The sequence below is a fragment of the Bos indicus genome, chromosome 15 (assembly GCF_029378745.1).
Source record: "Bos indicus isolate NIAB-ARS_2022 breed Sahiwal x Tharparkar chromosome 15, NIAB-ARS_B.indTharparkar_mat_pri_1.0, whole genome shotgun sequence".
Classification (NCBI taxonomy): Eukaryota; Metazoa; Chordata; class Mammalia; order Artiodactyla; family Bovidae; genus Bos; species Bos indicus.
The window spans coordinates 40,950,164-40,974,934 of NC_091774.1; the positions used below are offsets into that span (position 1 = coordinate 40,950,164).

The 24,771-nt window shown below is 48.4% G+C and overlaps 1 protein-coding gene across 11 annotated transcripts in view; it reads right to left on the reverse strand.

Moving 5' to 3' along the window:
- Window positions 1-24,771, reverse strand: part of MICAL2 (microtubule associated monooxygenase, calponin and LIM domain containing 2) — a 241,392-nt gene that overhangs the window by 193,587 nt on the left and 23,034 nt on the right. For all 11 annotated transcript variants that reach the window (XM_070803662.1, XM_070803667.1, XM_070803665.1 and 8 more), the window contains exon 2: window positions 18,583-18,653. The gene's annotated coding sequence lies outside the window, so the exon portion shown is untranslated. The remainder of the gene's footprint in view (window positions 1-18,582; window positions 18,654-24,771) is intronic.

A 24,771-nucleotide genomic window follows, 5' to 3' on the forward strand; every position in this document is an offset into this window, starting at 1 on the left:
TGAAAGATGGGGAGGTCTTCACCCCATCCACTCACGGAGCTGCTGGAAAGACTTAAAGCCCCCAGGTCTGCACCTCACACACAGAAGACCCTCAGGCATGGTTACTTGGATCCGACATCTGAGATGAGGCAGGAGGCAGCCAGGGCCAAAGCGGTGGGAAATCCTCACACACTGCATCTCTGCAGAGCCCAGCACAGGCAGAACACCTGCCTTACAGGTGATGTCTGCAGATGTCATCTTCTCACCTGGCCCAGGGAGGCCCGGCTTTCCATCTACCAGGGCATGAGACACTAACTTGAACCTAACCCTGGGGCAACTCCCAAGGTTGGGAAGGGGCCGAAAGGGCCCCCTTGTAATTTCCTTCCAGCCAGGGGTCCCCAGCCTTCCCTCCGTCACCTCCCCAGGTTGAGCACGCACCGCTTCCTGGGGCAGCCTGCCCACCCTTGTCTCCGCTGACAGGAAGACAGCCTCAGTGAGATGACTTCTCTTGGTCCCTCTCCAGCAAGATTGATGCTGTCTCTCCAACCGCTTCTCCCCGCGATTGGTCTTAGCCCTTGAGATCACCCACAGGAAGTCAAAGCCCTTTCCATGCAGGTTGAACCCACATGTGCAGTCTTCTTACACATGCGCTCTAGAGCCCCTACTGGAAAGGCTAATGAAAACACATCCAAGAGAGGTACTTGAAAGCCCACCCAAGTCCCTAGCCTGCAGCAGGGCCTGGACACTGCCCTCTGTCTACACTGGCCCAGGTGGGGAGCTCAGGAAAGAGACTCCAGGCCCATCGGAGGCCCTGGTCTTCTGTGCTGCTCCTCTTCTGAGAGTCCAAGGCCATGTGGTCTTGCCCATGCATCCCCAGCCCTCTCCTCACTGTCTTTTAATAGTGAGTTGACTCCACTGCTCTGGCTTGAAATGACCTCACACATTCCCATTTCCTCACCTCAGTCCATTTCCTTGTGGAATCACTCACACTAACAGATCCCAGGATGACCTAGGTCAACCCCCCCAACCCCACCCCCATGAGTCAGAGAGCTATATGCTGACCAGTCAAAGTGCCAGGAAGTCTAGAGGGTATGGTGACTCTCTTGCTCTCCCTCTGTATCTACTCTACAAGAAGCAAGGACTTTGAGGGTAGGTGGTGATTCCAGAACTTGATCATCTCACTTTCCTGCAAGGCAAGTATAAGTTTGCCATGTGTGGTTACTGTACGTATACGCATGTGTTCATGCTAATATATGCATATATATTAGTATGTGCATAAATGTTTATATATGCATGTATGTGTATTGTGTATATGTGTGTATGTATACATGGGTGCACACAAACACATACAAATTTAAAAATTTTTCCATAATGATTTCTGGCCAGTGCCCCCCATCTCTGCTTGTACTGCTAAGCCCATCTGTATGAACCTCTAGGAGAAGCAAAGCCTTTGAGGCAGGCAAAACTTGGGCCTGGGCATGAGGAGACTGAGCCTCATCAGAATGCAACAACTGCACTGCTCAGCTGCTCACCCAGTGCCAGACCCTGTTCCAGATCTTTTACATCCATGATTTCATTTATCCATCCCTGTTTGACAAAAGAGAAGGAGATTCCGAGGGGCAAGCAACCCCCTTCATATGCCAAGTACTGAATGGGCATGCTGTAAAGGAGCTCAGTTCTACCTCACTTCCAAATCCACGCTCTTAGTCACCAACTGACATGAGCCATGATGATGGAAATGTTAATAATACAACCTGCCTTTTCTGAAGTCCTGTATAAATTAAACAGGGTGAGTTCTGTAGTCTCTGAAGTTCTTTCAGGCTCCGAGAGCCTGCAAATGTCACACGGGGTGTGGCTTCTTAAGTTATGGTGCAACCAAACAATAACGTATTAGGCAGTCCTTTAAAACTAATATTTATGAAGACATTTAATCCTTGGGGAAAATGCTTATGCCCTAAATCATGGTGAAAAGAGCAGGATACAGATTAAGGTGCTCAACGATTCCAACTCCTTAGAGTAATATCCAGAGGAGAAAGGAATCAAGCCAAACATGATCCCTGGCCATGTTGTGTGTGTGTGTGTGTGATGGTATTTCGGTTGATTTATTTGTAGCTCTATACTTTTCTGTATTTCCCAGATTCCCCACTGGAAGCACATACAGCTTTTATAACTCCCTCCTATATATGCATCCCAAGTCCTGGAGTCTTCTCTCCCTGGCTAGACTATCTTCATCTCATGTATCTTCCCTTCCTCTGGCCAATCCAACTCCAGTCATACTAGCAGTGCCGTTTTTCTCCAGAAAACAAAGAGCCTTCCTGTAAGAAGTCCTGACACTGCTAATTTAATGAAGGGGCTTATATTGCAACAGGTGAGGGACAAGGTCCCCTAGGTTGCATTCCTCTCACACTTCTGCTCTCTGGATCACAGACCTTCAAGTCCAGTGAGGCAGGCCCTTCCAAAGAGCCATGCTGGGGTAGGGGGAAAACAGTACCTCTGACAGTCTCAGCTGTGTCCACAGACCCCTGACCAGCCACACCCCACAAGACAGACACCTGCTTTCCTGCTTACAGTCCGTGTGCTCAGTCACTCAGTCGTATCCGACTCTTTGTGACCCTATGGACTGTAGTCCACCAGGCTCCTTTATCCATGGGATTCTCCAAGTAAGAATACTGGAGTGGGTTGCCATTTCCTTCTCCAGGAGAACTTCTCGACCGAGGGATCGAACCAGTGTTTGTTAGGTCTCCTGCATTAGCAGGTGGGTTCTTTACCATTAGTGCCACCTGAGAAGCCCTAGGTTGCAGTCCAGGAGCTGACAAAACAACACACATCTCACCACATACAGCGAGTCCATTTCACCAACAAAAACTCAGCAGCCTGTTCTGCATATGCTCTGAGTCACCTTCATCACACACTGGCTGCCTGGGAGGACTGTGAAGTGCAAATTCCAGTTTTCAGGAGTCTTCTGCTGCTACTGCTGCTGCTAAGTCACTTCAGTCGTGTCCAACTCTGTGTGGCCCCATAGATGGCAGCCTACCAGGCTCCTCCATCCATGGGATTTTCCAGGCAAGAGTACTGGAGTGGGGTGCCATTGCTTTCTCCATTTCAGGAGTCTGCTGCTGCTGCTGCTGCTGCTAAGTCACTTCAGTCATGTCCTACTCTGTGCGACCCCATAGACGACAGCCCACCAGGCTCCCCCTTCCCTGGGATTCTCCAGACAAGAACACTGGAGTGGGTTGCCATTTCCTTCTCCAATGCATGAAAGTGAAAAGTGAAAGTGAAGTCGCTCAGTCATGTCTGACCCTCAGCGACCCCATGGACTGCAGCCCACCAGGCTCCTCCGTCCATGGGATTTTCCAGGCAGGAGTACTGGAGTGGGGTGCCCAGCCTTTCTCAAAACTAATGGTGGGAGGTACCTGCTGCTGCTAAGTCGCTTCAGTCGTGTCCGACTCTGTGTGACCCCATAGACGAAGCCCACCAGGCTCCCCTGTCCCTGAGATTCTCCAGGCAAGAACACTGGAGTGGGTTGCCATTTCCTTCTCCAATGCATGAAAGTGAAAAGCAAAAGGGAAGTCACTCAGTCGTGTCTGACTCTTAGCAACCCCATGGACTGCAGCCTATCAGGCTCTGCCAGCCATGGGATTTTCCAGGCAAGAGTACTGGAGTAGGGTGCTATTGCCTTCTCCATTTCAGGAGTCTAGCCTTTCTCAAAACTAATGGTGGGAGGTACCTAGGATATGCAAATTCATAAACGCAGAAAGTAGAAGGGTGGTTACCGGGGGCTGGGGAAAGAGGGAAACGGGAGTTATGGTTTAATGGGGACAGAGCTTCAATTTGAGATGATGAAAAAGTTTTAGAGGTAGAAGGTGGTGATCATTGTACAACCATGTGAAGCCACGGAATTCTAACATTTAAAAATGGCCACAGTGGCAAATTTTGTCATGTATATTCTCCCACAATAAAAAAATAAAATCCATTAAAAAACAAACAACTATCACCACCTTCTAGTAGGAGCTGCCCAAGGCCAGAGTACAGAATCTGTGGCCTAATTAACAACGAACCTTTTTTAAAAAATATTTTTGAGTTAAAATGTAATAAAATAAACAGTGAAAGAATCCTGTTGTTTTCTATTTGGCTCAGTGGCATAATTTCTTGTTGTTGTTGTTGTTGTTTTTGTAAGTCATGTAGACAGCTTTCAGTCTTCCTTCCAAACCTCATTTGACTCCAGGAAGCCTTTGGAAGTTCAGCCCTGCCAAATTCCAAAATTTATCTCTTATTCTGCCTTCCCTGGGGACACCATCACCACTGTCACCCCCTGCCCCTTCAGCACCTGTAAAATCGGCATCAACATCTCAGAGAAGGCTGGGTGAGGGCTCCCTGGTCTTAGCTCCCAGAGCCCACCATCCCTTGCCTGGGGAGAACACTCCTGTGTTCTAACAGGACCTGGACAGAACAGTCAGCAGACTTCGTTCCTTGAAAGCAGGGAGCATTCTTCCCTGCAGCACACAGATTCCCTAAAGACTCCCTGAGGGCCCATCTAGATCAGTTCAGATCTGGTGGACATGCCATCGGGCCCAAATGAGGGGAGACAATGGCTATGCAACTAGATGAGACTTCTGTCTCTCAAAGTCAGAGCTTTACACATTTTTCATTGACTAACATCAATTTCAGGGACACTGGGTATGAATCCTTGTCATGTTAGCAGAATCTTGCTGCAAGGCAAAGAAGCTTGCCAATTTGAAAAAAACAGTATGTCTGACATACCATATACCATCCTTACTGTTCTTAAGCAAAGCACACGGATGTGAACTAATCCCTACCCCACTAACTCCTAATCTTTCTTCAAGGCTCTTTTCCTCTAGACACTCCCCACCTCCCTAACCCTGACCCCTTCCCCAAATGGAATGGATCCCTTCCACAGCACCTGTACTTGGAGCAGTCACAGTAAGTCTTTCTGTGCTGAACTTAATTTTTCACTTCCCTACTCCCAGTTCCCAGCACAAGACCCTTCCTATACAGTATGTGCAAAATGAATGAACAATGTTCAATCCTTGGGAACATAATAATTGTTGACATTTAATGATCATCTATAAAGTTTTAGGCAATATGGTAAAGCTTTCTATGTATTAAAGAAGTTAATCATTGTAAGAAGTCAAGGCATCATGAGACACTATTTATTATCCCCACTTTTCAAAGAAGTAGAAAAGTTTGCAACTTGGCAAAGTCACATAGCCAGAAGTACAGAAGCTATGCCTTGAAGTCCTATAGCCCGAGTTCAGAGCCCACATCCATGACCACCATCCCATACTGCTCCCACACAAAATGCATGGAGGGATCCAAGTTCTGCCTCACACACCGTATCAGGGACACAGTCTCTGGTCTAGACTTTGGTTCATGATACTCCCCTCTTTCATCAAACTCCAAATGCCAGGATCTCTCGTAATGAGATCTCGATGCAGTTTCGGATAACAGTGATGAATACAATAAAATGTCAGCTGAGGAGTGACTTTCTACCCTGGGTGGGTGTGGCAGAGATAGGCCAGCTGATCACCAGATATATTTCTCCTTCCTCCTGGGCCCTTCCTTGCAGCTGTGTGAGCCCACATGACCAGTTCAAGGTGATGGAAGGTGAGCAGAAGTGATGCACACAACTTCTAGGACCAACCCATGAGAACCTCTCATGGCGATCCTCCGGGCTCTTTCCACCTCTGTCAGGGTACAGCAGCCTTGGAAATCACATGCGCAAGATGGCAAGGCCACAGGAGGAGGAGCTAGGCCCCCTGATGCCCACTGGGAGGAAAGCCCTCTACACCAAGAACATTTGGACCTCACATAAGTGAGAAATAAACCTAAGCATGTGAAGACGCTGAGAATCAAGGCTATATCTATTAGGCAGGAAGTATCAACGAATCCAGTAGGTAAACCATAGTATAGTGGGTATGTCAAATTTAGCCTGGGTTAGAAAGAACCCTCTCCCAGTAAGAAGGTTGATCACATGGGCATTAACGTCCCTCTTGTCACCAACACTATTTTAGGCTGACTTCCAAACAACGATTTCTGGCATTTTCTATCTTCCCTTTCATTAGGCTCTCTATACCCTGGAAAAGTCACTTGACCCGCCCAGAAATACGGCTGACCGCCCCTCACCTAAGCACCTCTCCCCACACATATATACCCTATGGTGAGAATCCACATCCTTCCCTGTAATAAGACTCGAGATTGGGATGGATAGGCTAGTCATTTCCCTGGTTTCAACAACCCTGAGCCCTCAGGTCCTGAGTGCCTAGAAGCCCATGTGGTGCAGTCGAAAGAATGTGGACTTCTGAGTCCTCCAGCACTCCCTTGAGCCGGTCACAAACATCTGTGAGAACCGGATGAAGGTGCCTCTCACAGGGTGGGCTTGGGTGTGCTTATTTAGCATCACTCCAGCCCACTGCCCAGGGACAACTCCCACCACCCAGAGGGAGCCCAAGCCAAACTGCAGCAGAAACTGGGGCATGTTCACATAGATGGTAAGGGCGATCATCTCCCTTTAATCTACCTTAAGCTGAGATGGGACAGTTAAAGTATATTTTCCACCAAGTCTTTGCCTAGCACACCATTAAAGTCATTTCCCAGGTGAGCCTCTGTGCCTGGACAGGTGAGTTCAGCCCTCAGGAAATGCAACCCTAGTAATTAGTCTGGAGAATAGAGAAGAATGCTAGGGAGGAGGCACAGAAGTCATGGAAAAGTGAACTTGAAAAGGATTTCTCAACAACACCTGCTCGCTCACACACACCGTACCCAGGAGCCCAGGAAGACCGCAGAGCAGTCCCGGCTCTGGAAGCTCGAAGCCCAACCATGTCTTATGAAGTCTTTCTTCCAAAGGCCCCTGCCAAGTGACCACATTTTTCAAACCAAATAGAGAAAAAAGAATTCATCATCTGAAAAAATTTTTTTGTTCTTTTTTTGAGGTGTGAATTATCAGTGTGAAGTCAGTCTCCAAAATGTGCACAAATTCAACGCAAGTTGATCTATACTTGCTCTTATTGGACAAAACAAAATGGTACCCTCCCCTCTTCCCTTCACAGCCTAGGTTCCTTCTGTAGTAGAGTCTAGCCTGGTAATATCCACTTCCTCACCTCATTCACCCTCAAATCTTCCAGAATCTCATTCCCACTCATACACATAGCCCACTCCAGGCATCACACCCAAGGTCAACATCAACTCTGTCACTAAATCCAACTGTCACCTATCGGACCTTATCTTGCTCATGGTCTCTCCCATCTTCAGTCTATTGCAGACACATCTCTCTCTGAATGTTCCTGAAATCTCCCAAGGTTCTGATCTTTACCACCCCTCTCATTCTCAACACTCCCACAGATACAGCACACTTTACATCCTGATGACCCACTGTGAACCTCGAGCTGCTTTCCAGGGTTGTATTCAACTGCCAGTTACACACTCCCCCTGACTATCTTACAGAGACCTCACATGTGGTCAGTTTTCCTTCTGCCCTCACCTCCCTGCATCCCCATCCTCAGTGAATGGCATCATCTGCACTCAGACTCTCACACCAAACCTCTGGAGTCACTTTCTCTGTTCCCTTTCCCTCATCTTGAGGAGCCAGCCAGTCACCTGAACTCTCAGAAACTCCTCATAAACACCTTTCCTGCTTGCTCCCTCCAATCCACCAGCCTCTCTCTTGAGTTGCTGCCAGAGAGATCGTTCCACCAGAAATGCACACTTGGTCAGGTCCTGTTCCTATTTCAAATCCTTCATCAGCTCCTTGACTGTCTTCAGGGTGAGAACCAAACCTCTTAGCAGAGCAAGACAAAAGCCCCCTTCATGCTTTGTCCCTTGCCTCTCCAGCCTGTCTCCTCACCATGTCCCCGTCCCCTCCGAGTCCAGACTTACTGAGCCATCTGCAGCTTCCTGACAAACTGAAATCTTTCAGGCTACCCTCCTTTCACCTTTGCTTATGCTGGTCGCTCCATCCAGAAAGTTTATCCAGACTCTGTTCACTTGGTAAAAACCCAGTTGGCTTTAGGACTGAAACATTAAAGGCAGCAGAATGTTGGAGGGGTCCCAGGGTGGATTCTGGAGTCAAGCAGACTTATTGTAAACCTGCCCCATCACTTACTATGTGTGTGAGCCTGGATGAGTCACCTAACTTCTTTGAACCTCAGTTTCCTCATCCATAAAATGGAGATAATAACAGTCCTGATCCCACTGCATTACATGAGGATGAAACTCAGTGACGCCAGGCTAGGCAGTATCCTTGGCTGCACTGTTCTTTGAAGTCTTCCCTTGGCTTCCCCACACCTTGTTTTCCCACGCTGTGCTGCATGGAGGTTCCAGTGATCATTGCAAACAGACTATTGCGTGAACTGCTTTTGGGTCTGCCTGCCTCAATGGACTGTGAACTGTCTGATGCCAGAGATTGCACATCTAGGGCCAGGCACCTGTGCCTCTGGCAATAGTAGACGCTCAGTAACCACTTCTTGTTGGAAAAACCCAATCAAGAGCAGCCACAACATTTAGGTAACATGGTGACATGAATTGTGACAGCCCTTTCTCTCTAACCACCACCAGAATTATCATGGAAGCCTCCTAACTAGCCTCCACTCCCCATCTTCCCCTTTCCATCTGACCAGCACCACCCTGCTCTGCTCATAAAGCTCTCAGTGCTTCCTATACCCCACTGTGTAAGTCCCAACTCCCCTGATGGTCTCATCAGCCTACTCCATGCAGCTCCCATTTCCTCATTAGGCTCAGTTCCCAAAGGTATTAGGGCTCCGCTGTGGCTGCATCAGACAGGCTGGGCTATTTGATGCTTCACATCCAGTCTCGGTCTTCTTCCTCCCACCCCTGCTCAAATCTTACCCATCATCTGAAGCAAAGTCAGGCCCCATAGTACTAATAGAATGCTATCATCACAGTCCATTCAAGGAATCAATTTTAAATAATGATTATAGGTAAGAGTTACACAGAGATGGGCAGCAAGATGTGTGGACACAGAGATGGGAGATGGAATGACCCCTGTGTGGCCTGGAGAGAGGCCCACAGTAGAAGTGGTGCCAGAGCTGGATCTTGAGGGATGGGCTGGAGCTTTCAGGAACAAAAGCTTCCCCATCCCATACTGACTTTTCTTTCCCAAGTTGTTGTTCAGTCGCCAAGTTGTGTCTGGCTCTTTGTGACTGCAGCACGCCAGACTTCCCTGTCCCTCACCATCTCCCAGAGTTTGCCCAAGTTCATGACCATTGCATTGGTGATGTCATCCAATCATCTCATCCTCTTCTCCTTCTGCCTTCTATCTTTCCCAGCATCAGGGTCTTTTCCAATGAGTCAGCTCATCACATGGCCAAAGTACTGGAGCGTCAGTCTTTGCAAAGACTAATGTCAAAGTACTGGAGTGTCAGTCTTTCCAAAGAGCGTTTGGGGTTGATTACCTTTAAGATTGATTGGTTTGATCTCCTTGCTTTCCAAGGGACTCTCAAGAGTCTTCTCCAACACCACAGTTCAAAAGCATCAATTTTTTGACACTCTGCCTTCTTTATTTTCCAGATCTCACATCCGTACAGGACTACTAGAAAGACCACATAGCTTTGACTATATGGACCTTTGTCAGCAAAGTGATGTCTTTGCTTTTTAACACACTATCTAGGTTTGTCATAGCTTTCTTTTTCATGCATTCTTCTAATTTCCAGACTCTCTGCCAGAGGTCACCAAAACTAGTTGCATACCAGAAGATTTATCAGGCAGTATCCCAAAATACAGCTTCCTGGGCCCACTCCCATACACATACAGGTCCAAGGGGAAACCTGCTAGGCACTCTGGACATCAGGGGAACAAGCTCTGTCTCCCTAGCTTCTGGGCAACTACCATTCAGTAATTTCTGGAGAAAGACAGTTACAACCTTGAACCCAACAGCTTTGTGCATTAATCTTGTCTAGACAATTAATGTATAACTTAACGTTATAGCTTTTACATTATATAGGAAAAGGCCAATGTCTTTTGTTTCTTTTCTATTTCCCAGAGTATTCAGCTCAGTTCTAAGTATGCCACTGACTTTCAATTAATATTTAAGCAAATAATTCAACTTTTTGTATTATGTCCCTTTGGACTAATTTATCCATTAATGAATTGTCTACTGATTTTTATCTTTTTAACTTTGGTGCCAGTGTGGTGTCTGCTCCTAGTAGGTAATTAGTACATTTTGTTGAATGAATATTTACTAGTAAAAATTTATTTCGGGAGGAATGGAACAGCTCACACTATACCCACCATCTTTAGAGTTCACTCAAAGGGCTTCTAACATTTCCATTTGAGTTATAGACCTTTAATTTCAGGATTAATTTCCTGATCTGCCATTACATTTGCTTTGTTGTTTATATTGTCATTAATGTTATTAGCAATATAAATAATACCTCCCTAGATCTTGACGGTCGGGCGGCCTCTGAGCAGGTGTGCCTGGGGCAGGGGAGGGGGTGCTTGCCTGTTTCTTCCACTGAGGTGTCCACCCAGCTGGCAGTTCAGCTGGCCACGCCAATTACCTCAGTCTCCACACAAGGGCCTGTGAACTACAGTCAGCCTTTACGAGCAGGTGTGTGCACCTGCCAGGGCAGGTGAGCCCTGCCTGAGTCAGAAAGGCCTAATGGGTTGTTCAAAACCTACTTGTCAACATACTTGGGAAGCTGGGACCTGAGATGTAAAGGTGAAAAGCCCTGTGCTGTAGAGAAGCAGGCTGACAAAACACAGATGCCCAACGGGAGGCTCCTGGAAGACGTATCCAAGCATGGGATGCTCAGCCAAGGGAGCAGTTGCGGGGGGAGGGCAGTGGGCTGGGCAAGCTGGGGAAGCCAGCAGGATGGGCTGCACGCTGCTTGTGCTGGGCCCACGTTCCCACGCCTTGCTGCTGTCACTGCTCTTTGTTGGTGTGTTGTGCTTATCTGAATCCCTGGAAATAGGACTCACAGTCTTGAGTGGGGGAATTTCTGGATGTGGATCAAAGTTCTTCTGACCCTCCCTCTAGACCCAACCCGGGAGATAGGAGATCTGTACATCCCTTTGTACCCAGGACCAAAGGGATCTTTCCTGGAGTGTGTGCTGGGCTGTGGAGAGTACTCGGGCCACTCAGCCTGGGAGCTGCTCACTTCTCTTGGCTTCTGCTGGAAAACTGGATGGTTTTCTTGCTGGTAGTGTATTTGTTCCCGCATTCATCCCACAGACACTGGCTACCCTGTGCCAGGCAATGTGCTAAATGAACACAGCTTAACAGTCCTGAGATGCAGCGTCTGGGAAGTGAGCAGATCAGACAATGACAGGTCAAGATAGCCCCGAGCAGTGCTGTCTCCCCTTCTCCAGACCTGCCCAAGGGGCTCTGTGCCCACATTCAATGCGCCCTCACCAGGGGGCAGTTCAGACCTCTGAGCAGAAGAGAGAGAGAAAGTTTGGGCCACGTCTTTACTGTGCAGAGGAACTAAAGTCGCCTATGAACTATTTTTACAAAAGCTCTTTAAAACCATTCAGGGTTTCAGACAGCAAATGCAGAAAGGCCTCTCTGATAAGACAGGGTGGAACCAGTCCCTAAAATACACTCAACTGCTGACCCCACTTCTGAGGAGATGATTAGCTTGGTAAGTTGTGCTGCACTGCTGGTAGCTGCCAAGAGGCTGATGTGGAGGGCGACACGGGCCTGTGTGAGGGGCGCAGAGCTCTGAGGGAGGGACAGCCGGCTCTCCAGGTGACGCTCAGAGGCCACATTTCTGTGAGCTCAGAGATGTTGGCATAAGCACTCCAGGACCAGTGACTGCCAGCTTGGTCATTGTCCACTCAGTGAGTTAAAACACCCCTCTCTGACTCACACTCCACCAGAGAGCTGCCCCAGAAAGGACAGCAGAAGGTGTGACCGAGCTGGTGAATTTTCTGTTAACGTTCAGGAGACAGTCTCCCACCATTTTGACATAATAAACTTGGTTGGCTGAATGAAGATGCTGGACTCTTCTCTCGGTGTTTGGGCTTATGTTCTGAAAAACATATTCACTAAAGCAGCCATCGTCCCAGAAAGGATTTTCTCTTTTCTTATAAAAAAATGAAACACAGGAGGTCACAAAAGATGGACTGTGATCTGAGACTGGGAAGCTGTGGACCCCAGATTGCTGTCTGGGTTTTTGCTTTCCTCCCCTCCCAGAAGGGTACATCAGGCTCAAAGATCTGCTTCCGGAATGGATTTGCTGGGGGCAGACATCAGCAAGGACCTCATCAGAGAGGAGACAGATAAGAGTTCCTGGAAGGCTCTCTCTCTTCCCCACGACCCTTCCCACTCGAAAGGGTTGGAATTTTTAAAAGCATCTGGCTCACTCTCATGGCAAATGATCCATTTCCTAGATACTCTTGCCCTGTAAATATTGTCCTTAAAAACAGCTATATATTTTCGTTGATCTTTAAGTAGCCTTCTCACCCCACACCCCTAGCTCCTACAGAATGACTGTGTGGCCGGGTTTGGAATGCAGAACAGTCCCTGGGGAGAAAGTCTGCACATGAATTCATAAGGGTGTCTGCTATCAGCTTATTTGGCAAGAGGAATCCGAGACATTTTAAATATGAACCGTCAGCATGGCCCGGCCGGCTCCGATGCCTTAGCACCATCAATAAACACCTCCACTGGTGCGTGAGACACAAAATGTGGAAAATGGGCGTAAACTGTCTGAATACGAGCTCATGCACATTTCTGCAGGGAAGGGTACTTCAGCTACCTAGATAATACATATCTGGAGAATCTTTGCTGGCTCTGACTGATGTTTCTTTCAACAGCTCTCACACAATTAGCCCTTAACGGTCTAGTTCTAAACCCCTCCTCCCCCAGCTTATCTCCCAACTGAAAGTTCCACTCCTTCTACGTCAGTTGAGAAGAAAACATGCCCATGACTCCTCCTCACTTCCAGGTACCGAATCAAGCCTTCATACCACCACATGGTTCGCTCGGCAAAGTCTCTGCCTGGAGGTCTCCTGCTCATCCCTCAACACCCAAGTCCCAGAGCCCATGCCTGGGGCCATGCTCCCCATGTGTCACTCTCCCCTCAGTTCTTTCAGGGCATTTGGTGTGTGACTCGTTATGACAGAGCTTAGACTGATGGCTGTGACTCCATACACATCAGTCCTGCCTCCAGGTCAGGCCATGAACTTCTGGGAATAAAGGAACCAGGTCTTACTCACCCTTGCACCCTCACAGCCAAGACCAGAGCCTGACACTCAGCATTCAGAAGTCCCACCATGAATGCTCGATACCTCCACCAATGCCCGGTCCACTTGGCCCAGCTCTCTTTTCTCCATGCAAAGAGAGGCCGTGTGAAATGTGGAGTGAAAAAAGATTTAAGATCAGACCCCCTGCCTCTGAACCCTGGCCTCTATGGGACGTGGGCAAGTTACTTAGCCTGTTATCTGCCTGTTTGCTCCTCAATACAACAAACAGCCATGCTCACTTCTCTCAGAGAACCATGGTGAGGAAAAACAAGGTCAAGTCTATAAACCCAGTGCCTGCTCACTGGAAAGAGTTCATGATACATTTTCTTGAGCTCAGCAGGAAGTGCTGAGACAAATGAATCTCTCTAGAAAAAAGTGAATGACTTCCGTTCTGGTTCACATGCCAGCAACACGGCGACCAGGCAGACAGCCTCTAACCCTAAGTGCACTCTGTCAAGAGCAAGGGACGGTACAGGCTGCACTTGATCCATGTCCTCAGCTTTAGAGTCTCAGAACGAGGCGAGCTTAGCAACAAAGCTGATTTTTATCTGAATCGTAAACCCACGCGAATCCACTATTGTTGAGGCTGGGCCATCAGGTCCTTCGTTTCCTGTCTTGCATTAATCTTTCACCCCAAGACCCACATAAAACAGAATACTGATGACCCAACAATGTTAAGTCCCTAAGTACAAGTCAAATAGCCCACACATGAGAGTAGTCTCAGCTGTGCTGTGATGTCACACCCAGGTTTTACTAGGCCTCAATAAACAAGGAGGTGGGAGCAGTGGGGCCCTGCTGACACCTTAGACAATCAAGCTCAGGGTCAAGGAGCGGAGTGGGAAGGGTGGTGGCTAAACCCACAGACAGGAGGCAATGTGGCGCTGGGGAAAGAGCCACTTTGTATCAGGTTTATGATTCCAAGGCTAGGAATCAGGAGACTTGGCTTGCATCTCGGATCCATCTTTAGCTTGCTTTCTGGGTCTGGTTAAGTCATGTCTCTCTGCTTCAGTTTCTTCACCCATAAAATCAGAGAAATAGATCAGATGACCTGTAGGTTCTTTTCAGCTTTCATACCCGAAGATTATCAACCTTAGAGACAGATCCATCCTCCCAACCCTGGCCTTTTTGTGTGTTAGTTGTTTGTCTGAGACATCTCTTAGCTCCCCCTGAGCAGCCTTCCACCAACACCATCACCTTTTCTACTCCAAAGTGTCTGGTCCCCTCTGACCACAGACCCTGGCCAGGGAAGATGATGATAAGCTTGGAGCCATGTTTTTACGAACACATCGACTACCCTTTGGTCAAACAACTGGACAGATGCCTTGGGGCGTCAAGATCTCTTGTATCCCAAAAAGCTCTAGTCACCTGACCTGACTTGCTCCACTGAGGATTAATCCCACTCATCTCCTATACCAACCTGAATGCCCTAGGTCCCAACATGCTTTTGAAAGGTTAGACATTTCTTCCAGGTTGCTTGGCTGGAGTCTAGGGCAACAACAGGCAGTTCTTATCTGCGCTCAGGCATATCTCAGGGTGGGGCAGAGGAGAGGTGGCAATGCCTCAGAGTCCAAGAAAAAAAAAATGCCTACAGAAACAAGCAGAGGAGGTGGCAACCTGTAGGAGAAGTCGGTGCTGATCATGAGGAGAAGCAGAGTGGCCACTGGGGACACAGGAGTCTAGAAGGCTCCTGTAAGATGCCACAACCCTCTGCGCCTCCCTCACTTCCTTAATAAGAAATCTGAGGGCAGGTGAAGTTCTGTGGCTGGCCCATGGCCACGTGGCTAAGCCGTGAACAACCAGCACCAGGTCGTGGGTCTCTGGGCCTCAGCCCGCTCTTTTTTTCCACTCGACTCTGTTGACCTCAAGATCTAATTAGGTTGCTCTAATGAGGCCAGCTGGATCCTCTGCAGATGCCAAGCAACATGACCCAAGTGTCACTCAGGGAAAGAGCAGACCCAGCAGATATTTTGATAACTGCCCCCTACCCCCACCCCATGTGTTCCTTCTCATCCCGGACATGGGCTACTGTTCTTTCTCCAGCCCTCACCAGAAAATTCTGGGGAGTCCAGAGGGAGAGTGAGAAAGGAGAGGTGGGCCTAAATACCTAAGATAACCCACAGAAATCTCTCTCTTTCCATCTAGGGGAGGTTGATGGGGAAGAAGGGCAGGAGGAAATCAAATTTAACCACTGGAAGTCTGACCTGATTAGGCAAGAGTATTCCCCATAAGCAATTAGACGGGTCACCTGAGGGTTGATGACGACAAACAAGAGGCTCTGCCTCTGGTGGTCAGATGAGTGCTGGTCAGATCATCTCAGCATCAGGAGGAGGAAGCTCCAAGCGAAAGACTCAAGGAATTAATTATTCAGTGTGGGTGACCCAGTTCCTGGAGGTGAGGCTGGGTGAGAAGAGAACTCATTGGTTTCTTATCATGGTAAGAAATGCAAATACTTCACAGGGTAGTGTTTCCTTTGCTGCCAAAGAGGATCCATTTACGGTTAAGAGTGACCTACCCCCTAAAAAAGGAAATAACCAAAGTTCACTCATTCAACAAATATTTATTGAGTTCCTCTTATGTCCTTGGTCCTTCAGAAATTTGCATATGGTTGAAGCTTAGAAGAGTAGAAAGATGAGGGAATTTATAAACAGGAGGCCTGGGCTATGGCCCAGTTCAGCCCATAGGCAGCTACATTAATGCAGGGCACGTCACAGCTTGTCTAAGTCAAATTCCTCATCTGCAAAGTGGGAGTAAATCCACCTGCCTTTTTATAAAGATGAAATGGTCCTGATGAAATGGAGTATAATGTAAACCTAGGGTGTAAACAATAATGATGTAACACTGCACCCTTTCCCTGTGGAAGTTTATAACCTAGTCATGTTTTGGAAAATAACCCAAGGTACCTATTTGGCAAACACCATATTCTCTGTAATTTGGGCAAAGTGTATGTTTCAACCTGCCAGTGGAGATGGAGCCTGCAGTCAGTCCCAGGCTGCCAGTCTGCATGCCCAGGAAGTTGCAAGAGGGGGCAGGGTAAAACTGGAAAGAGCAGGACCTACCTGGCCCTGTATCATGCTTGAACCAAAGGAATGTTTCAGGAGAGCCCTAAAACTGAGATGGGGGTGAAGACCAACTGGAAGTGTGGTCAGTCAGAAACAAACCAAAAATTCAGTTGAGCACAGTAGGAGTAAGCCAGCCAGATATTCACACGCTTCCCTCCCATATACATCTCAGACAATGATGGAATTCTCTGTCCACTGGTCGTTTGACCCTCCTCTGTGTGCCCCCTCTACATTCTGTGTGTCTCCAGGAAACAGGAGGGATTCTCAAGTCACAGCAGGCTGGCTAGTCAGGACCTCTCTGCCCAGACACTAAGAACCAGAACAACTTAGAGCAGCTTTCTCCTTGGTCCTCTCCTCATGCTGCTGCTTGGGATGTCAATGTGGACTCCCCTGCAATAACCCTAACCATAACCTAACGATTGCCATCCGCACCCATGGGTCCTCAGTGCCCACTAGGCCATGCCTGCCAGCTGCCCTTCCACAAGGCCTCCACCCTGCTCCAGGCTCACCCGTCCCCCATCCTCTCTCCACCAGGTTCTTCAGTCCCTGTCTCTGCCCCTGGTCTCACAACCCCAGTGAAACTCTTGGAGGCAGGGCCAGTTTTACTCATGTCTACCTTCCCTCTAACTCTGGGTATTCTGTAAGTTCTTTACCCTCCTGGATGAGATGGTTAGATGGCATCACCGACTCAATGGACATGAGTTTGGGTAAACTCCGGGAGTTGGTGATGGACAGGGAGGCCTGGTGTGCTGCGGTTCATGGGGTCACAAAGAGTCGGACACGACTGAGTGACTGAACTGAACTGAAATATAGATTGATGGCCCCCAAACATTCTCCAATGGCTATACACAAAAGGGAGGCAGAGGAAGGAGGGAATGTGGAGAGAAAGCTAGACTGGAAATCTAGGGCCTGCCTCCAAATTCTCCATTGGACAGCAGTTGGTTATGTAATCTTGAGAAAATATCCTCAGACCAAGCCTCAGTTTCCCTATCAAGTAATGAGGGGTTTGCTCTAAATAACCTCTTGGGTTCTCTCTAACTATAAATTTTGCTTGCAGAAACCAGACTAGCCCGGTTCACAGGCAATGTGGGTCCTGGAGCTTAACAGCCTACAGTCTGATGGCTCAGTCCTCAATCTCCACGTCTGTAAAATAAACCCCTCCCAGGTTACAAGGCCCCCACGAGACAGAAGATAGGGCTTCGTGAGCCATCAAGCCCTGAAGAAATCTCAGGACCTGACCTTGAGTCAACAGTATCACCCCCTTGCCATGTGCCCAGCCCTGGTGCTGCCCAGCTCAGACAGGAATGTTGGAGGACAGGTCCTTGCTGTCGAGGCTCCTACAGCTGATGGGGAAGATGGACAGCTGGACAAAACTCAACTCAGCTGATGACACACCTGAGGTCTGAACAAAGTACTGCAGGAGTGGCAAGGAGGAGGAGGCCCCAGCTTTGCTCGGGAGAGTGAGGGATGCTTCTCAAGAGGGAAGGTGTGTCCCAGATGTGTAGACCTGTTCCAGGAATGGTGGGACAGGAGCCAGGGCAGAGAGGAGAGGCAGATAATGAGTGTGGAAAGTGACCAGAGGTGGCCTCGAAGGCCATCGAGAGAGGGATGGGCAGACACGTCCCCGAAGAAGGTCAAAGGCAGCCTTGAAGAGGACAGAGCAGGGGGACAGAGAGTGGAGCCAGGAGAACAGTGTGGAGGCTCTTATGCAGTTCACGAGGGTAACGACACCAAACAAGTTATTACTGATGTTCACCTACAGCAAGCCTTCCGGACACTAAGCCTCCATGCACCTGCTGAATCTACAGAAAGTTGTGAACAGATTTGCTCTTCTTAGAATGGAACCCAAGCAGAGGAAGATGCTGTGATCACATTTCCAATTCTTGGACAAATGGTCTACCCTGCTCTGAAGTCACTCCCTGCAGAAGCTGCCTGGCCAGATTCTTTTCTTGGCACAGACCTGGCCCAGCAGGAGGCAGAAACATCATCAGAGCTGGGAGAGGAGTCAGGATAGCTGAGCTGCTGCTATTACTTAGGGAAAGAGGAACAGAGATTCCATCCACCCGAAGTCCACTGAGTCACACAGGTTTTTCATGTCCCCAAACACAACTCAGTCTCAATACCTGCCACCGTCCCTTCTCTGACAGCATAAGAGGGCTGTGCAGCCTTGGACATGGTAGGCAAAGACAGGCACTATTTCTCTCTTCAGAAGAGGTCCCATTCACTTGGGCTTGAAAGAAGAATGCAAGCATCCCTATCCTTCCCAAAGCCAGACCCCCAAGAGCGACTCAATGGCAGAAAAGGACTGACTGCTGTAACTTACTCGATTCTTAGGCATCGTGATGACTGAAGTCAGCTCCTCCCAGGATGATCCATGCACAGGTTGCCATCTTCCTTTAAAAACAAAGTGCGACAATGAATGTCAAGTATATTATCTTACATTACAGCTTCCAATCTTCTTCCTACCGAAAGGTCCTACATGCTGTATATTTTGCCCTGTAGTAACACTTTACCCAAGGGTTGGGACAGAGAATGTCCCAGATGGACAGTGAATGTCTCTTTGCACTCCAAGTTTTTCATGTGAAGAAAGGAATTATGTCACTTTTGTTATTATCTTTTGTCTGTCACTCTCTGGGCATCCTAAAGCTTATCACACCTCTACACAAAGGCTTGCAGAGAAAATAAGATAGATCTGGAAAAGCATGCCTTTTTTTTTTTTTTTTAATTTTGGCTGGGCTGGTCCCTGGTTGCAGTGCACAGGCTCTCTAGTTGTGGTACTTGGGTTTAGTTGCCCCACAGCATGTAGGATCTTAGCTCCTTGACTAGGAATCAAATCCACATCTCCTGCATTGGAAGGCAGATTCTTAACCATTGGACCACCAGGAAACTCCCAAGAATGCTTTGTTAGTTGCTTCAGTAGAAACAGAAAATGCCAGAATTTCTAAGATTAAGACATGAAGAAAGTAATCAAAATGGTGTAAAAACTTGGTAACAAGTCAACAATGTAAAATTTGCCATATTTCCCAAGGTAGAAGGGTCCAAAATGCTGAATAAACTAAGAAGTCATAAAAGTGGACCATCTGATCATGGCTGAGTTTCCTAAACACTATGATTTTGGCTTCCAAGTGATTTGGTTACATCCCCTTTCTTCTGCAGAAACTTCTTCTACACCTGTTTGGAAAATGAAGCCTAGAGTTACAAAAATTCTAAAGATTTACAATTCCCAGTTTCTAAGAGGTTACCTCAAAAGGGCAAAGGTTAAGACATATGTAAAAGTTGAGACCAACAAGAGGCAATCCCCACACTCCATGGACATAGGCACTCTTGGCTCAGCAAGACAGGAGGCCTAATGCCCACAAAAACACATATGTATTCTCTCTAGTACACAAGGGCTGCATTTAGAGCCTGGGATTTGGGATTCACTGTTCAAAATCCTCAGACTATCAATGAGAGAAAAGCTACTATTTACTGAACACTGGCCATGTGTGGAAGGAGGACTGTTAGAGACCAGACATGCTTTATCTCAGTGGCTCCTCACAGTCAGCAGTAAGAGGCTTGGAAAGCAGAAGGCACTTGTCAAGCCCAGGCCTGGCTCACAGGTACTCACAGTCTCTCTCCCACCACACTGAGGTGAGAGCTGTCCCACCACAGCTGTGATGGGCCCGCACACCCAATGGCAGCCACCTGGGCAGAAGTTACAGTCATCCTTGTCTTCATCTACATTATCGAGCCACACCTCTCCAGCCCCTGGCAGCTGACAAACAGGCTGGCCTACCTTGGCCACATTCTATCAGCCTGAGCTATAGGCTCTGTGCTGTCGCCTCTAGCCAGAAGTCAGGGGCAGGAGGCCTCCACTCCTCTATTCCCCTGCAGTATCTGGGTACAGGGGGTGGAGGAACAGGACACCCTGGTGCAGAATTCCACCATTCTCAAAATCAGGTTTGAGAACCATGGAATCCCCTGATGCCAGGAATGGAAGCCCTGCCCCTGTGGGATGTTGCTGAGACCAACAGTCGGAGACAGGGCCTCTTGGAGGTTTTACTTGGACTCTTTACATGGTTGGGTGGAGGTGGGCATTTTGGGACCAGTCCACAAGGGCTAACCACCAGTCAGGCCTGGGTACACGGGCCTGTGCACACACTTTGATCCAGGCACTCCAAGGGCCACCTCGTACCCTCCATATGACCAACAGTCAAACACACTTCAAGCTCCCTTTAGCACCCTTCAATCAGAAGGCCATTTTTTTCCCCTTGAGGGGCCTCAGTTTTTTCATTGGCAAAAGGAAGAACTTGACGTAATTGGTGATTTCCTCATCAAGGATCCCTTATAACTGCCCTCATCCAGAGGCCCTGATTGTTAGACAGACCTACGAAACTAGGTGATTGTTAAGAGGAGGGAGTGGGATTAACCTACAGGAAGGCATTACAACAGATGGTTAGCATGTGCTATTTCAGATAATCCTCCCAGCAACCCAGTGAGGCAGGTAACACAAACACATCACAGACGGCAGAACTGAGGGATGGCCCAGTCTCAATCTGCACCAGCCACAGCAGCCTGGGATTCATGGTGGAGCTGGCTGGAGTCCAGGCCCACACTTGCTCCCTGACACGTTTCCCTTTGTCATCAATCAGAGTGAGGAAACAATCTCTGCTCTCATATTTGCCATCATGCCAATCCCAAACAAAGAAGTATGAAGTCTCCAGGCCCCTGGGAGGGCCTGATTTAGGTGGTGCAGGAAAGGTTTCCGGTGAGCTTGAGTAGCCTCATGGATCCCGAAAGATGTGAGAGGGACTCAGGGGACCTTCCTACTTCCATAGAGTCAGAGTCCCACTGAGGAACCTCAAGAACTTGGAACAGGGCCTGGCACCCCCTAGGCAATCCCTGAGTATTTGCTGAATGGAGGAATGAAGACATCCAGAGCTTAGATGCACTGAGGGCTTGTTCAAGAACCCTTCGGTGTGAGTTAGTGTGAGACACACCAAAATCAGCTCAGAACCACACAGCCAGCCCCTTCGCAGTGTGTGCCGCACCCCAACCTCTGGGGACAAAGGATGAAGGCCAGATGCTGAGTCAGAACTGCTCTTCACCCCAAGTACCGGGGGAGCACTTGACAGAGCAAGGAGAATGTCTGAATGCAAAGGCTGCCCAGCAAAGTGGGCACAAGCTCAGACCCTGGAACCAGGTAAACCTGAATTCCCATCCCGGCTCTGTCACTTTGGTCAGGTGGCCCTAGGCGAGTCACATAATCTCTGCGAGCTTGTTTCTTATCTGAAAGTGGGGATAACATTAGCACCTACTCCACAAGGCTGTTCAGAAGATGAAATGAGATAATGCCGTAAAGGACACAGCCTGGTGTTTAGTTCAAAGTTTGCAACCAAACAACAACAATAAATGCTGGAGATGGCATCTGCATCTTGTATTGTCTGCATCAGAGGTGGCAGTTAGGAGCACCTCTGGAGTTCTCTGCTTGGGTTCAGTCCAGGCTCTCCTACTAGCTAGCTATGTGACCTTAGCAAATTGCTTTAACTCTCTGTGCCTCAGCTTCCTGGTGTATAAAATAGGGTTGATTGTAAAGATTAAACAAGTTCTATAAAATCCCATGGACGGAGGAGCCTCGTAGGCTGCAGTCCATGGGGTCGCTAAGAGTCGAACACGACTGAGCGACTTCACTTTCACTTTTCACTTTCATGCATTGGAGAAGGAAATGGCAACCCACTCCAGTGTTCTTGCCTGGAGAATCCCAGGGATGGGGGAGCCTGGTGGGCTGCCATCTATGGGGTCGCACAGCGTCGGACACAACTGAAGCGACTTAGCAGCAGCAGCATACATAAAGAGCTTAGACTAACTTTTGGTTCAAAGTAAGCACTCAATAAAAGTTCATCTTATACTTAATTATTAATATTTCTAGCATCCTTCTAGCTTTGCTCCAATAATAGATTCCATTCCATCCCTCACTCAGCAGCCTAAAAGAAAAGCATGGGGCTCAGGATAGGTTCATCAGAGTATCTTTCTTTCTTGGCCACATTCTTAGGTATAAAGTGTGTGCAGGCACTCCACACTGGGTCAATCCAATCTAAAAAATCCTGGGGAAAGCCTAATCCTCTTGGATCACATGCAGGACTGTGTGGGGTCAGGTGGGAGCTGCCTGCCGACTCAGACTAAGTAGGGGATGCTGGTCCAGGGATGCTGGACATCACCTGTTCTCTTTCTGGGGTTGAATTCTGCAGTGCCTCCTTTGAGTTTCTGTACCTCTGCTAGAACCTTCCAGTGCATTCCATTTTGCTTAAGCTCTTTCAAGTTGGGTTTCTATCACTTGAAACCCAAAGAATCCCCACTAACAGCAGCAGTCAACAATTGGCTGCTTTATCATCACTAAATTCCACCCACACTCTCACTGAGACCCAGGCAGCCAAGAAAAAGCAAACATGGGCAGCAAGGCATCTCCACAAACTGAGGTGGCAGGAGCTGCCCACAGCCCTTGGACCCACGCCCTTCCTGGGAGAGGAAGATGCTGGAACCAAAAAGAGGAATAGCCCAGCCCTGCAGCCCTGGGCTGGGAACCCAGCCTCAGATGTGGGTCCCACTTGCCGTGAGCAATAGGAAAAGGAAAGAAGAGAAAGAAAGAGACAGCTTATTTCTAGTGGCTTCACAGTGATACAGGAAAACATCCGGGCAGCTACTTGAAACAATCCCTTTAGAGGGCAAGTGAGGAAAGAAAAATTAGCTTGTCTGAGCCCTTAAATGACTTTTGCTGATAGAATTGCATCTAACTTTCACGCAGCCCTAGGATCTGGATGCTCATGCAATCCATTTTCCAGGTGAGGAAGCTGAGGCTTAGAGAGATCAGTAACTCGCTGGCTGAGGTCACACTAGTAGCGCCTGCTGCGTGGGGTACCCCTCATGCTGCCTCCTCAGCACTCTCTGATCCCTGAGCCTGAGGCCTCCTCTTCCTCCAGGCTCATCTGCTGCCACTCACACCTGTGTTCAGACCCAGCCAAGGGATACAGGATACACCGCAGCCCCCCTATCTACAACCAGCATCCACCCCATCCAGAGACAAACCCCCAGGCACTGACAGAACAGGCAGCATATTGGCTCTTTCCTTCTCTGAGCATCAATTATTTCAGTCTCCAAGAGTTCCAGTGTGATGGTAACAAGACAGCATGTATCCATGGGCTTTAAACAGGATATGCATGTCAGAATCCCAGAAAGATTTTTTTTGCGGGGGGAGTTGCTTTTTTCTGTCACTTTTCTCACGAGATTCTGACTCCACAGGTACAGCTACAGGGCCTGACACACAGCATGGGCTGAACAATATTCGTAAAGACTTTGTCTCATGTTCTTGCCACCTCCTGGGCCAGCACCCAAAGGGAATCTATTCCTGTACCTCCAGGCCTTCTAGCAGCACCCTCTTAGTTCCCTCCAGGGAAAGATGCTCCACCTCCACATGTGTTTTAAAGAGTTTTAGAGAAACCAAAGCAAAAACCAAACCCTGTCCTGGTAGCAAAAACAAAGAATCAGAACGCACGGGTCACCTCCTTCACCTCCTGCAGCATTAGCCGCGGGGTGAACACTAGAACCAGCACGCACAGCAGTCTTCTTCCACAGGTCCCTGGAGCTCAATGCCAAGGTCTACACAGACGTAAACTAAATAACCAGTTGGCATGAGGACTATGCAGACACAAACATCAGCTGGTACCAAAGGAGACTCAGCTGGAGAAGGAAGTGGCAGCTTCCAAAGTTTGCTGGAGAAAAACTGAAAACCATGATCTAAGATGATGTGAAAACCATCCTGACTACAATAATGTCAAGAAGAGCAGCAGCCTTGTCAGGGCCCCAGTTGCACCCACGGGTATTGGGTAGTTCAGTAAGCCATTCCTGAGGGCCCTCACCCACTGTCCCTCGCAGGACACACACTTCACAACACCACAGGCCGCCCAAAACTTGCTTGCCAGCTACCGGCTTTCCTGTTTGCTTTCCAGCAGCTGGGTTTAGGCAGTGGCTGCCCAGTCATGGGGGATTAGCCAGGCATGTATTTCCCTTACTTTTCTTATTCTTTTCAAAGTTTATTTTCTGCTATTTAAAAATAAATACATTAATTAAAAGGAGTGGACTGATTTGCCCTCAAGGGATGAATTGGTTTCCCTCCTCCCTGACTGGGTGCAATAAGGCACCATGCCCTGCCTGGTATTGGAATGGTATGCAGTATACTGGCAGGGACCTGTAGACAAGCTGGATCAGCTAGACATCTGAAAGGGGATGGAACGCTTGAGTGGGTCCTATTTCCTGCCCTCCTGGTTCCCATCAAATCAGCCAGGAAGAATCATTTAATAAACATTTGCTAAGTTTTCTGGCTAAGACTGTGAAAAATACCAAAAAGCAGGAGACTAGGGGTCTGAACTTGGGAAGCAGGGACAGCTGGCACTTGGGCTTGGAAGTGAGCCTCACTGAATGCATATCCTGAGACCTTGGGGCAATGATGTCTACCTTATAAAGCTAGGGTGTAGACTAA